Below are 14,929 nucleotides of genomic sequence, written 5' to 3'. Positions count from 1 at the left end.
GCTGCAGACGAATTCTATGTTTTTATTTATAGAATATTAATTTGACGGAACAAGTTAACAACTGGAGGGAACGAAATAATAATTTGAGGGAACGAATTGTTAAAGGCACAATAGTGCAGCTGAGGGTGAATTTTCTTGCAAAAATGTTGGGACATTTATGTATATCAACTGATTAAATACTATTTAAAAGGCATTTCTGAGGTAATATCAAGTACTTAGAGGTTCTCGTTATGAAATACGAGCTCTCTGAAATCTTCGTACGTAGAGTAACGAATCTATCGTCTTCATGTTGAAATCCCGCTCGGCAGTGATCGGCAGATCCCGAATGAATAACACACATAATTCCGGTGACCGAAATTTGCATAATTATAGGCCACATTGTAAACACTGAAGATGATGACGTAAAACACAACCACGCTACGAGCCCGCCCAAAATGTCAACAACGGTGAGTACGATCTTCTTCTGATCTCGTTCTTTTCTTCTTATCCTTTTCCTAATTTTAATTTTGATAGGAAACAATGAAATGTATGTAGAACTACTTTTATAGTTATATTTCAAAGTTTTTGTGGTACGAGAATAATTTAAATCGACGTGCTGTGTACAGTATTGCAAAAACCAACAGGTACTCACTCTATTTCTTCCTCAGTAGAATTCGTACTCCCTCACGTCCCCACCACTCAATTTTATAAATGAAAATCATGAGAGATATTTAAAAATGCTCAAAACTGAGTAATTTCATTAATCAATTTATAAATTCTAACCAGATTGTCACCAGTGGACCCCTAACACCCATCTTTCTGATGTTTCAAACAAAGCGGAAAAGAATTTGTGTGCTTCTCCAAGTTAATACTTTACATACACAAGGTTTAAATAAGCTTTTTTTTTAAAAAAAAAAAAAATCTGCGACTAGAATATGGAATCTAGGTTCAAAACTTGGGGCCAGATCATAAAAAAGTACACACACACACAAACGTAGTCACTTGTCAGCTGAAGTTTGATCACAGCTTTATTCTTGCACATGTTTATTGGGTATTGTGCACACTGAGTAAATAAACGCATAGACTTTGCTTTGGTGCCCATTCGAGGAAAGTAGGGGCCCTTTTAAATTTTGGATCCCCACCCCACCCAACACTTGACCTGATCCAGCCCAAAAAAACTTCCATCAAATCACAACCTCTCATGTATTAATTTCTGATCCAAAGTTAGCACTATATTTCTGTAAGTTTGATAAGTAATCATGAATATATTAGTTGTCAAATTATGAAATACATTTACATATTAAAATTCATTAGATAGACTTAAATCAGCTCACTTTCAAGCTCAATTCCAGAGCAACCTTTAAGAGGGAGAGGAAGGATGAGGCATGAAGCAAGAAGCTGAAAAACCAGATGGGGGAGAGGAGGAAGACATGCTGTGCAGCCTAAAAACTGAGCTGACCAAGCTCTACACATAGTTCAGACAAGGCAGACAAGAATGGGGGTAATTGTTTATTTATATCTTGCAAAACAAGTATTGATAGATATTGAAAAATGTTTGGTACTAAGTAACTTGGCAAAGAGTCTAATATCTATGTCAGTAGTGTTTTGCACAACTTAGAAAACGCATACTTGTATTAAAGGATTAGTTATTTTACCAAACAATGTATGTTTAAACTGCTTTACTTTTTGTTGCTACTCAACACCCCACCCCAATATGATTTGATAAAGGAAGACTATGCACAGATACCATAGAAAATACAGAGGCCACTTCATTTGTATGGCCACCTTATATAATACCAAAATAGTAAAAGTATTATGGAGACAATCTCATTGAGTACCCCATTGCACAGTGAAATACATATAATTGATATGAAACTAAATACAAAAGGTTTTAACAAGGGTCACTTAAATGTACAAGGTATAGTGGAAAAAATAGAACAGATTAAGTTAATGTTGTCTCCCAAGGAAAATAATATGCATGTTTTAGGACTCACAGAAACCAAATTAAATGCTAGCCACAATGATAATCTATTTCACTGTCAAGGCTACAATAAACCATTATGCAGGGACAGAGAGACAGCGGGGGGGGGGGGTATTGTATACATTACAAGATGTAAATGCAGAAAGGTGACCTGACTTGGGGTCACATGAAATTGAGAGTATTTGGGTGGAAATTTCTCAAAATAATGCAGAATCATTCCTAGTTGGTTTCATTTATAGGTCACCTTCCTCCAAAGCAATTTGGAATGATAACTCTTTGAAACAAATAGAAAATGTTCATGCACAGGAGAAAGAAACATATATACTCAGCAGTGTAAATAAGGACCTACTCAATACTCAAATAAGGAGTAACTGGATAGAATTTTTTGAATCATTAGGCGTAGTCCAGCTGGTAAATGAGCCCACAAGTGTAATAGAAATATCAAGCACTCTTATTGATCACATTTATACCAACCTACCAAACAATGTGTCTTATGTTAATGTACCAAATGTTGGTCTTAGTGACCACTATCCTACTTTTTTGACAAGAAAGATTAAATGCAACAGAAATAGGAACAATACACACAAAACTATCACTTACACAGGGTTCGTACGGTCTTTGAAGGTCTTTGAGAGTTTGGGAAAAATGAGGTAGCATTTTCAAGGCCTTGAAAGTTTGGGAATATCGAGCATATTACCCCGAGGTCTTTAAAAGTCTTTGAAAATTGAAATAAACCTAAAAATTTGTAATTTCTTTCCAGAATCACAAATAAAATTATCCGAGGTTGTTAGATTCGGATGTAATCTAGTTATCGTGGTTATGTTCTTTTGATGACCCGTTCAGTTTCATTGCCGCCGCAATAACAAAAGAGGCTTTGTTTGGCCATCCGAAGTTGGCCTCGGCGGCGACTTCAATAACACATGCAAAGCAAAGCAAAGCAAGACGGCTACACACTTCATCAAAGGAAGTTGGAAATAAAATTGCCTAAGGTCGTTAACTTCGGATGTAGCTGGTCTTCCTGGCTTCTTTCTTTTGACGAATCGTTCAATTTGATTGGACGAGTCCATCAGCTTTGGCCAATCAAAATGTTCATTACACTAATTCACTCTACGTAGAAAGTGCGCGAAAGTATTACGCTCGAGCATTCAAAATTTGTTCAGTCGATTTACATCTTCAGTGTTTAAAAATGCCAGGTCTTTGCTCTTTCAACGATATCTGGCTTGAACAAGAGAAATACAAGGAATGGCTGCAAAAGGATAAATTATGTAAACGAAAGGCGTTTTGTACATTGTGTAAAAAGACGATCAAGTTGGCTTCAATGGGAGAAGGAGCCCTTATAAGTCATGCCAAAGGTAATTAAAAATTAGTAAATACATACTGTTTATTTAGTGGAACAAAGATGCATAAGTATAAGCTATTGGTAGTTTTGGGAAAAATAATGGTAACTCATTACTTTTTGGGTATAAAATAAGATATTGTTTAGTTTGATGATTTGGGAGATATGGCAAAAGAGGGCCCGTTTAAATTTACTTATACCGTCGGTTTATTTAACACGTTTGAGGGACAAATATCATTTTCGAAATTTTTTTTCTACATAATAATGTTCCTTGATTTAATATAGAAACATCCATTGTAATAAATTCAATTCACGGATAAACAGTTTCAAAGTGCGCATGCGTACACTATAGTAGAGTTAAGCAAGAGTTGTTGTTCTTGAATTGCGAGTACAAAAAAAGAAAAAAAGAAATGGCGTTAACGTGTGCTGTGAAGCTTTAACTGTAGGAAGTCATTTGATTAGGCAAATAAAAAAAAAGAATGAAAAAATGTGTTTCCAGGTGACGGAATGTCCCCGTTTCTCATTGCCAACCGTCGACATTTTTCCTCGGTGGTATAAAATTTTTTTAAAAAATCACATTGCCGGAATTGATTTGTGTATCTATACATCCCCGTTTGTTTGTTCCCCTATATTTTATTTCACTTTTTCAGAAGCCATTTTTTAAATGGTAATTTGTGTCTAAATAGCGTTTCTTACTAGTATGTAAAACCGAATTAAAAATTACTTTCATACATCATGAAGTTATTTGTTTTCATTTAGATTCATTAAAATTCTTGCAATGATAATTAATTTTGTTTCGTTTCTAGGATATAAGCACCAACAAAATAAAAAATCTGAAGAACAAGTCGCACCAGAAAATAAAGCAAATATAATAATGCATTTAAAGCAGTGCTGATGTCTGTTAAGAGAACAATTTATTTTGAATTAAATCTGACACGTATGTTACATATTTCTGAAAAAATAACAAATGTTAACCTATTTTCCAGATCATTATAATGCTATTTTAGGAATTTAATTATAGTTTGACTTTAATCAGTAAACAGTATTGTAGTATTTGGCGTTCGTTGTTTTCTCATATAACCTGTATACACAATGTTAGCAAAAATAGGTCTTGGAAATCTCTGTTTGTGGTCTTTGAAAGTTTGGGAAAAGTCTTTGAATTTATCATTCATAGTTCAGTATGAACCCTGTTACAGATCTTTCCAAAAATGAAGTAAATAACAATTTCAAGATGACCTATATAAAGTTCCATGGAATATTATCCAAAATTTTGATGACATATGTGAAGCTCTAAAAGTGTGGACTGATTTATGAATGTAGTCTCTAAGCATGCACCACTAAAAGTACATTGAGTAAAGTATGAAATCCAACCTAACTGATTTACTACTGAAATTCTAGATACTATGAAGACACGAGACCAATTGAAGGCTATGGGAAACCATGCACAATATCAAGTATGGGGAAATAACATAACAAGTATGATTGAAAAGGCTATAAAAAAAAACTTTTTATCAATCAATGCTTGAAAACACAAAGAGCAACACAAACTCCATTTGGAAAGTCTTCAGTGAACTCATTGGGGTAACACACAAAGATCAGACAAATAAAATTCACTCACTTCTGGTAAATGACACAAAAGTCACTGATGACACTGACATTGCAAATATTTTGAGTGATTTTTTTTTCACTAACATTACCACTAAGTTAAAAGAACCAGTGATAGAAAACAACTATAATGAACTGAAAAATCCCTAAGGAGGGATGTTTCTCTATCCCACAGGTATAAAATAAACTGCTAAAAATTGTCTCAGTAAACTTGATATCAAGAAAGCTACAGGACTTGATCGGATTGGTCCACCACTAATTAAAACTTCTGCCTCTACTATTTCAGATAGCATAACATTCATAATCAATTTAAATATTGCAACCTCATTTGTCCCCAAAATATGGAAAAACTGCAAAAGTAATGCCTATGCACAAATCTGGTTCTAAGAATGATGCTGATAACTACCAGCCAATTTCAATACAACCAAAACTTGTCAAAATTGATTGAAAAACATGTCCATGACTCGTTCATGTCATATTTAACGAAACAGTTGCTGTTACACCCTATTCAATCAGGCTTTAGATAGAAACATTCATGTGAGACTGACTTCATCTCTCTAACTGATAAATGGCTTCAACCACTTGATCAAAGTTGAATAATAGGATCTCTATTTGTAGATTTCAGGAAAGTTTATGGGTTGGTGTACATGAAATTCTTTTAAGAAACTGAAAATCAACCAATATGATGAAAGCACAATTAGATAGTTTACTTCAAACTTAAGTGAGAGAACACAACATATTTATATAAATAATGTTCTGTTGGAACCTGGAACAATTAGATATGGAGTACCACAAGGTTCAATTTTAGGTCCATTACTATTGATACTATTTATTAATGGCCTACCACTTTTTACTAAGGGACTCAATTTCATCTACAGATCTCTATGCAGATGACACAACATTATCAGACATCCAAAACACAAAGCACAAACTATAAATTTATTTACAGGATGCCCTAAACAAACTGGACAACTGGTGCACATGCAATGGCATAGTGGTAAATACTGGAAGAACTAAAATATTACTTATCTCAACATGGCAAAAAGAACAAATCTTGGTAGTGATGAACTATGTCTGTCATGGAAGGATACAACTTTGCAAATGGTTTGTCATGATAGACTACTTGGTGTTTTGGTAGATAATAACCTATCATGGACTGAACATGTCAGTAAAAAAGTTAATTCAAGTTTATGTCTTTTCAGTAGGATAAGGTACAGAAAACTATTTTATAACAGTTATATACAACCCTATTTAGACTACTGTAACACAGTGTGGAGTAATTCAAATGATGAAATCATAGCAAAGCTGGCACATCTTAAAACAAGTGCATTCAGGCTATATCAATCCAGAAAGTAAGCAAGGAAAATTTTAGCTGGTAAGTTAAAATTATTACCTATTAAAGACTGAATCCAGTTGAGAAAAGCCAAAGTAATGTACATGATATCCAATAATAGTGCTCCTGAATATTTACAATCACTATTCAAGTATAGGCTAACTGGTAATACTCCACAACTGTGATTCATGTCTACCAAACAGTATAAAATTCCCAAACCAAATAAGGAATTATTCAAAAAATGTTTCCAGTACTCTGGAACTTTGCTCTGGAATAGTATTCCAGTTGACTTTAGAAATGCCAACTCTATTTCCTTCTTCCAAACCAATATATACAGCGGCTTCAGAGATACACTTAAAATATATAAATTCCTTTGTATGAGGGCCTTAAGGTAGATTAGCTAAAATCATTTCATATATAGGTATTAGTCATCTACGCTAGTGGCATACAAACATTCAATACTATTAAGGTCAACTTGCTCTTTTTTCAATTTAATTAATAAACCAACTTAAGTAATACATTTATTAGTTTTATTTTTTTTAAAGACAAAATGGAAACAAAAAGTCTATGCAATCTTACTTTGGAGTTCAGCAATTAGACCAGACTAGATTGCAGTTTTTGTTAAAAATTAGACATGTACAGAATTCATATAGCCATTTAAGTCTTGTGAAATAAATACTACACTTTTATTCTTCTGTTTTAAATATGATGCATGCCTTAATGTGTATTTCTAAAGCCCCAAAATATGTTAAGATAATACTATATATGTAATATCATGATAAACGTAAGGACTTAATAATCCTAAATTGTTTTATTTATCCAGAATTAAGACTGACATGAAGGCTTGCAAGAAACTTTTTTTTTCTTCATATCTGATCTAACATATTTGGGTAAGAATTTTCATTGCCCAGTCTGCTTGGCATTCAATGTTTCTACCTTTGAACTGGTGATTACTGCAAATGATTTCTGTATAACAAATTTACTCGATTCAATGGCAATTTTGAAATTTCTTTAATTCTTTCAATAACTTTTATATATATTCCTTAAGCGTGTTATTGCCAAAGCTTGCAATTTTTTATGTACAAAATGTATATCACAAAAGGAATGAATAACTTGACAGGTATGTTGTCTACATTACAGAAAACCTCTTTCTGTATACAGGATATGTGTAGCACATGCCTATGAATGTACAGCTTGCACTTTGTACCAATAAAATCAAAATACTGCATCAATTTACAAACAGAATTAAAACTTTGATAGTTACTCTTACAATACAACATTTACAGTGAATTCCATTTCCAAGGTGGACTCTCAAAGATTGATAATTGATGTACATACATGATAGTTGTAAATGCTATTTCTTTGCAACCACTGTGAAAGAATTTTAAAATTGTAAGCTGTCCAAAAACAGACATGCATACATATGCAAATGATAAGGACTTTGTTTTAATTTACAATTGATACTCATCGAGTAGATTCTTTTCATTACCTGATTTCAATGTGGGTACCTCACTATACTAAACAAATCTAAGCTGCAATCAGCCATTCCTATTTGATCCCAATGCAGGAGTCTCTGACTTCTAGAAATGCTCCCCAAAAACTTTGAGCTGTCCATCTTAACATAAATTATCAGTTCTAGTTGCGATAGAACTCTCAGTGTTCATGTCAAAATAAAAACCATGTGCCGTTTTGATCCACGTGTATTTCACAGTGGAATTTGCTGATCAAAGATGAATAACATTTGAATAAGCGCATGCTCCTATTATTTCTTAAAATATATTTTTTTACATTTTAGAAATAGCATATTACAATTGGAATAATTTTTCAGATTTTTCAAGATCTAATCCTTGATGAGGCTGTACTTGCCTTGTCCAAGATGTACAGATGAAATGTTCTTGTCCTCAACGATAAAGTTGACTTGATGAGTGCCAACAGTCATGCTACCTATAGGCAGTTCATACTACGGCAACATGGAAGGCTGGGGTCTGGACAGAGACATGTAATTCCCTCTTGCTGTTTCTGGCAGATACATGACAAATATCCAGATGGATAATACACTGGCTTCATCCCTCTAGGCTTGCATGAACTTAAACACTTTCTTGCTTGTTTGAATTTGTATATTAATGAATACATTTGACTTCATTCATTGTTTTCTTATAAATGCACATAATATTGCATCAAACAATAATGCTTTCAGATTTTTTTTAACACCAGTCTATTTCTGCCTATAAACAATGTGGGCACAATCATAAATAATCAATATAAAAAGTTTTCAGCAACTGCAGATACAATATTATACATTATTTTATTTTCAACTACTGATATTTCATAAAGTGTAACCTGCCTTAGCTGACACCTCCATATATCAGACACTGTTTCATATTTTACATAACTAAAATCGAGAGATCTCCTTCACCACACCAAAACTAGAGTTGACGGTGGTTCTTGAGGTTTCAGGTTCTACAAATTCTACAAATTCTCCTGGGATTATCTTCCTTTAGTTCTTCTCCTCTGCATACCCTGCTTTCCCTCAAGTTGACAGCTAAGGGCTTTCTTTATAAGCTCCCTGATGTGGGGATGTTTTCTTTTCCTTGCAAGGGTAGATGGACCATCTGCCGCTTTTTTTTTTTGTTGTAACATCGATGCCTGTTTTAAAGAAAATTTAATTTTCTTAACATGTGTGACAAGCATCCCCATGCTAACCCATATTAACTTTTTACCCAATATTAAAGCCTCATGATCAGTTCCCAAGAAGTTGTTGAGGGTTTGTTTTTGTTCTTATTTGTTCTATCCACAAAATACTATGTGAGAAAGGATGCATTTTTGCCCATTCCTTCAGAAAGCAACATGTTTTCATGAACAGGTATTAGGTAGTAATCATCATGATGACAGCATCTACCCCAAACGTCCTGAGGATATTCCATAAACCCCATATATCCTTAATAAAGTGTGTCAGTCCCCTGGGAAAGTGCTATACATATCACTGGATCTAATTATTAGATTTGCATTGCTCAAATCAAAATAAATATCCACTAGAATGATAACAATACTAATTACAAGATCTGTATGCATGAAAATATTAAGATTCCTTACCACAAATATAAATGTGTGCCGATTGTTGCAAAATGATTTGTATCTAATACAAAGTTTTCATGACTTGTACATGTGAATAATACTCCATTCGTCTGATCTCCAGGCAGGGATCATAATGTACAATCAATATATAAAATTATTTCTAATGTCCTGTAGTGAAACAAGCTTACACTATCTCCCCTTCTTTGTTTCTCATTACACCTCAGCCACTATGTATATTGTGATCCAAAGCAGCTAGCTCATTCCTAATCCTGTACACAGGAGGGATGTATGAAAATCTCTTGGCACTGTATATCATGATCTGCTGATGAAAAACTTCAAGCTCAGCAGTGCTTCTGCAATTATCAAAAACATGTATCTTGTAACAGGTGTTATTTGTAATCTGCTAACAGATTAATACAATTATTAAATAATCATTACTGTTGGTAATTTTTGCATACAAAAAATCTTTACTTTAGTGTTTATTTATAGAGTGTCATGGAATTGTTTATACCTGATGTCCATGTATTATACCTGAAATTACTAAAGACTTGAGAAGGAGAGTCACTATACATGTGCACACATCTTATGAATGCTAACTTATTCAGATCTTCAAATGGTAAATATATACAGTAATTTATTATTTAGCTGAGAATAAAAATATTTAAAGTGGTCTTCATATTTTTCTTTTAAATACCATGCAATTGTTGCAGTCCTGAAATGGCATACCTGAAATTTAAGTAATACTCCACTGTTTAGGAACCTTTGGTCCAAGAGCACCTGTGCCAAGGTTTTCAGCACTTTTCCTTTCTTCTTGGGATCATCTTCTTCAAGCCAAGGCTTTGTCAGCTCTTCATTCTCCAGGTAAGGTTCATGAAGACATTTATTAATGCCTTGGCAATGTAAGAGGATCTACTCAGTGTATTGGTGATGTGATTTAGGACACTCCTCAAGATACTCTGAAAGAATGCCACAATCAATACCTTTAACACCTAAAGCTGGTCTCCTTTGTCATGGTGACCCCATATTGATAAGACAACTTGATTTATATATAAAGTGAAAGCTACATTGTAGAACTGGCTAATAGTTAGCTTAGCAGGATTCAAATTTTCCTCAGATCATTGTTCCTTCAATATTCCACATTACTATGACATTTCAAATAAATTACTTTTAATAAACTACATATCTAAAAGATTTGGTGATGAATAAATATGGATAAAAAATACATTAAAAGAAATCAGAAGATAAGGATTATGCACTGTAATTTTGATTTCATACAAATGTATACAATAGCAAATGTTTACATATAAGTTTCAAATAAAAATACTGAAATCTTACAAAAAATTGTCCATAGCTGCTAGCAGTCTTGCATGAAAACCAAAACTGGTTCATGTCTTGGGACCATTGTAATAAAGCCATATTATCCATTTGTTTGGCAACCTTGAAAAGTAGGTAGATAAAATAAAGTTAAAAATGCATGAAGAGCAATCATCAAAACAGTTACAGCTTTTCAATTCCAAAAGTTTTATAACAGTAAAGAGTGAAAACCAACAAGTCATTTAATTCCCAAGAACAAAAAATGAAATTTAGAAAGAACTTACAGTATTGTAAATTAAATCCCAAATAAGTTATATCACCAGTCCTAATGAATAAAGTTCTGATGAACTGCCAGTGGTTTCCAAAAACAAACTTCAACTGTTATCTCAGTATTTTGTTTTTAAATTAAATATGTCTTATGTGCATTCATCATGAGCTAAGTGGATAGATGGGAAGAGGGTGTTAGCAAGAACTGCATGTGGGACATAGATACATGTATAAATGGGAAACGGCATAAAGAAAGCACATGAGACATGTAGACACAATTTCAATATACAATCACTGGTCCTCTAAGTATTAAGTGGGGAAAAAAACCCAGCTGTGATTATTGGGTTAGCCAGCACAGTCTACCGGAACATTTTTGCATAACCAAAACAATGACAGTTCAAATTATGCCTTTTTGTATGCATCAAGTGGCACAGTTGAAATACCCAACCCCACTTCTGAGAAAGCGAAATTCAAGGTTTTTTTTCGAACTCAAACTAAGAAAAGCATGAAGTGGGAACTCAACCTGCTGGCAGATATAATAATGTCCTTTATCAGCATTGCATTTGTTACATCATTGTTTTTAGCAGAATGACAATTGTAAGACAACCCCCACCCACACACAAAAACATCGGCAAGAAATTTGTCATTTCTACCTTTCTGATTCAATAGCAAATACTTCAGATACTGAAGATGTCTTCATTCTCTCAGTATGTTGCAAAAGCACTTGGCCAGGTGTTGATGTGAAGCATGAAAATGTACTGGCCATCGGTTCTGTATGCTTGGGTTCATCTTTTGCTATATTCTTTGTAACTTAAAATATGAATTAAATATTCATTTGTATTATAAGTTATGCTTTAAATCTGTTTCTTTGTGCACTGTGTTAAACACTTAGAACTGAAATACTTCATTTAAGCAGAATACATAATAATAGATCTTAAACAAATTCACATCAATAAAACTAACTTGACTGCAGCTCAAAACTTTAACTGATAATAATCTGCCAGCCATATATTCTGGTAGCACTACAACATCCTTTCCTATCATGACTAGATATCCTTTTGTAATTGTAGTCAATACAGTGCTTTATAATAGATTTACTAGTAGTTGAAAGATGTAAAAATAAAATCTTATTATTTGTTCCATCACGTTTACATGATAAGGTTATTAAACTTTTATGCAAGTAATGTGCATGTCACATTAACCTAAGGTGTGTGTGAGAGAGAGAGAGAGAGAGAGAGAGGGGGGGGGGGGATAGATATGATATAAATAATGATAACGCTTGTAAATGTATCTAAGTTCCCTCGCCGAATTTAAAAAAACAAGTCTCACGAAGATAATTGACAGGTGTACAAAATGACCTTTATAAGCACGCTGTTATAAAAAATAAATAATATATTCCACCCCAACATACAATACACACAATGCAGTCACCGAGCGAAATATTGATCAGCCGATCACGTCTATTTTGGGCATATCACAAAGCAAGTGCTTGTGCAAACATTGTATTAATAAAACAGTGTGCTTTCAAACATACAGTAGGAACAAGATATTAAAAAATGGAGAACACTTATACATAGGCATCACAGTCACTTGATTCTGGGGAAACTAATGTGTATCACCATATAACACAGACATTGGCTTACCTGTCCAACAACAACTTCGCCATTTCAGTGCCTGATGCCAGTCCTAACATCAATGCTCTCCATCGAACAAACTGGTTCCCAAGACGAATCCTTGATAAGTCCCGTTCGGTTTCTTAGACAGTTTTTCGACGTTTCTTCTCGGAAAGCAACAAGCGCGGGCGACCTTTACGTTTTTGACTCTCACGTGTGTCCGCCATTTTTGTTTATAGTAGATATTTAAATTACAACCACGTGACTCATAACCCGCCCACTGGACGAAGATGACGTATACGTTTTTATGGTCACGTGAGGCTTCCGTAACAATTCGTGACCTACAAGTTTCAAATAAAGCGGGCCCCCACAAAAATTCGTTTTCTCTCGTTTATTTGTCAATTGCTCAATTTAATCTTCTCAAACTCTAGGTTATTTTGAATTATTTCAGCTTATAAGTCGACACATTTTACTAGTTACATGATCTGTAACGTTCACAAAATTACAAACACTCTGCACTATTGTGCCTTCAATTTGAGGGAACGAAATATTAATTTGAGGGAACGAATTATTAATTTGAGGGAACGAATTATTATTTTGAGGGAAGAAAATGCTAACTTGAGGGAACAAATTATTATTTTGAGGTAACGAAATATTAATTTGAGGGAACGAATTATTAATTTGAAGGAATGAAATATTAATTTGAGGGAACGAATTATTAATTTGAGGGAACGAAATATTAATTTGAGGGAACGAATTATTATTTTGAGGGAACGAAATGCTAACTTGAGGGAACAAAATGCTAACTTGAGGGGACAAATTATCATTTTGAGGTAACGAAATATTAATTTGAGGGAACGAAATATTAATTTGAGGGAAAGAAATGCTAACTTGAGGGAACAAATTATTATTTTGAGGGAACGAATAATAACTTGAGGGAACAAAATAATAACTTGTGCGAACAAATTAGCAATTTGAGGGAACGAAATGTTAATTTGAGGGAACGAAATATTAATTTGAGGGAACAAATTATTAATTTGAGGGAACGAATTATTATCGTGAGGGAACAAAATAATAACTTGAGGGAACGAAATAATAACTTGTGCGAACGAATTAGCAATTTGAGGGAACGAAATGTTAATTTGAGGGAACGAATTCTTATTTTGAGGGAACGAAATATTAATTTGAGGGAACGAAATAATAATTTTTACCTCGTGTCCTCTCTGGGGCTCCGTAGCTGCTACCTTAATCGGCTGCATTCTTAACTTTGTAGATCTTAGTTCTTCCTAATGCTTGAAGCTATGTTGGCTATTTTATTGTAGCTAGTGATTGCCTAAATGTTGGCTATTTGACTGTAGCTAGTGATTGTCTAAATTTTGGCTATTTGAGTGAAGATAGTGATTGCCTAAGTGTTGGCTATTTGAGTGTAGGTAGTGATTGCTTAAGTGTTAGCTAGTGCTGCTAACATATGGTGATTGGTAGATTTTATATCATATATGTGTGCAAATGTTTTACATGTTCTACCATTATCCTTGTATATTTAATATCAGCATTCATGTAAATGGTATGCTGGTAATGTATAGGTCAGCTATTATTTTTAACCACAATATTCTAAACACTGTATATCAAATTCATGTAAATTTGCTTCTCTCCATTGAATTTTAAATCAGACATTACAGAATTGGAGAATAGCTTAAAATGCATTGGCCATAAATTATGCACGTGTATTTTCACACTGTCTTAAATTGGGATAATAAAAAAAAACTGAAAAAATATTATGATCGTTAGTACTTTATAACTTATTGCAAATTAATTATTATACTATTGTTTACATCGGGAAAATAGCTCCGACAAGCACGTATTTCTTATTATATAATGTAAACTCCGACCTTAAATAAGTTTGCCTATGGCTAGGTCTATCGTACGAATCAAGTGCAGTAGCCTTATAAATTTTGATGCGCGAGGAGGTATTATGGCTGACTCACCCGACGCGTGGAGCGTGATGGACGGAACTTGATGGATATCCCGAAGCCCTATAAATATGCAGCTTTTGTTTCCAGAAAGAAAAATTGGGTCTCTCACCCAAAAAGGGCGAAGACTCGAATTTTATTTGCTCGTAAAATCTGTCAGGATGTGACTTAAACAAAAGTTTTATGATATAACTGATGTGACCCAGCCATAAAAATAAGCATGCTAATAAGCTGAAGAAAAAACATTGCACCAAATGTGACCGTATTTTGTAATGACTGAAACAACGCAGCTGCCTTCATTTACGAAATATTTTTTAATACAGCACAGATAATATGAAAGAAAATGTACCTTAATTCGTTTCATTCACAAATGTCTGCAAAAGTAGAAATCAGTCGTGTTTATAGATTGTATTTTAGCTCATTCGTTCTTAACACCAAGTGAGCTTTTGGCATAGT

At 33.7% G+C, this 14,929-nt stretch overlaps 2 long non-coding RNA genes across 2 annotated transcripts; one reads left to right on the top strand and one right to left on the bottom strand.

Moving 5' to 3' along the window:
* Positions 1 to 4: 4 nt before the first annotated feature.
* On the top strand, positions 5 to 8,380 carry LOC149783114 (uncharacterized). Its single transcript, XR_016413550.1, has 3 exons — positions 5 to 446; positions 1,332 to 1,480; positions 8,063 to 8,380. It is a non-coding gene; the product is annotated as an uncharacterized LOC149783114 (long non-coding RNA).
* A 1,103-nt stretch (positions 8,381 to 9,483) lies between these two features.
* LOC149783113 (uncharacterized) lies at positions 9,484 to 14,199 on the bottom strand. The gene is made up of 5 exons (XR_016413549.1): positions 12,534 to 14,199; positions 11,544 to 11,700; positions 10,645 to 10,746; positions 10,036 to 10,265; positions 9,484 to 9,662 (listed from the first exon to the last, which is right to left on the bottom strand). It is a non-coding gene; the product is annotated as an uncharacterized LOC149783113 (long non-coding RNA).
* Positions 14,200 to 14,929: the final 730 nt, after the last annotated feature.

This window comes from Sinohyriopsis cumingii, chromosome 14, assembly GCF_028554795.1.
Source record: "Sinohyriopsis cumingii isolate HCF-2022 chromosome 14, ASM2855479v2, whole genome shotgun sequence".
Lineage (NCBI taxonomy): Eukaryota > Metazoa > Mollusca > Bivalvia > Unionida > Unionidae > Sinohyriopsis > Sinohyriopsis cumingii.
The sequence above is the reverse complement of the archived record's forward strand: the minus strand, read 5'-3'. Positions and strand labels throughout refer to the sequence as shown.